A 1,160-nucleotide genomic window follows, 5' to 3' on the forward strand; every position below is an offset into this window, starting at 1 on the left:
CACTGAGACTTGATCAACAGCCGATACCGCACCGTGTCGTCACAAACCAGTAGGTGGCAGTAGTGTTCTTTGACAAACATGGATGCCTCCAGTAAAGCACATTCACATGAAAATTACTCTGAATTAAAAACACTGATCATTTATTGAACAGGATGGAATCATTTCAGATTTAAAGAACTTTCAGAAGTTGAAATTCTGAATATGACCACACTTTTCCTTCCCTTTAAAACTCACCTGTTCACTATATTTGATCCACTTTTTTTAGTAAAATCTGCTTAGATGTTTCTGCTGTTTTCAGTCCAAACATCAGACAGCAGATCAGGTTCTTTCTGCTTCATCTGCAGAATCAGTTACAGTCCATTCTGCAGTTCATCGCTTTGATTGCTTTAGGGTTCGCTGGGCTGAAAACACATCCTCCCAGTAAAACAGAAGCTCTGCTAGCGCCTCCAAAACGCCTTCTTCACCTGACTCTCTGCAAACCTCCTGAATGTTACGGGCGCCGCCATGTTGGTTTGCTTGTTTCCCTCTAGAGAGCAGTAGTACTGTAGATCGCCACTAGGAGGCGAGGAACCGCGCTAGCGTGGTGTGTGAATGATCGTTAGGAACCGAACTTGGCACGGTTAACTGATCCAAGCTCGGCAAGGATTGGTTCTCAGACGGCAGTATAAATGGGGCCTTTCTTTCTACCCTGTGAAAAGAATGAATGAATTGAAATAAAGAATAAAAACTCTGATGCAGAGATCCAATCCAGAGCTCTTTACATGGAGCTGATGTTTCTCTCTTTGTTCTGCTTATTTTTTAATAGAATAAAGTACATTTATATCTGTGTTACTTTGTAAATGTAACTCACATATAGGATACATGGTTCATTTATTTAACATTTGAATGGCATCGCTATCAGATGGGTGCATCTGGACTGAACCTGCGGTTTTCTGCAGCTCTTCCTGACTGCGACCCTCAGATTATTAGATGATCGCTCCGACAAACAATCTGCTTCTGCTCCTTTATTCTTGCAAAGAACAGGTTTTGTTAATTGAAATGAAACTTCAACTAAATTTTCTGTTTCCTTAGATTCTGATTTTCCAAAAGAAATTTACACTTTTTTTCAAAATTTTGTATTTTTTTTTATCAAGAAAATATTACATTTTTTTTTTTTTTTT

This window comes from Cyprinodon variegatus, unplaced genomic scaffold (genome assembly GCF_000732505.1).
Source record: "Cyprinodon variegatus isolate N-32 unplaced genomic scaffold, C_variegatus-1.0 Scaffold3308, whole genome shotgun sequence".
Taxonomy (NCBI): Eukaryota; Metazoa; Chordata; class Actinopteri; order Cyprinodontiformes; family Cyprinodontidae; genus Cyprinodon; species Cyprinodon variegatus.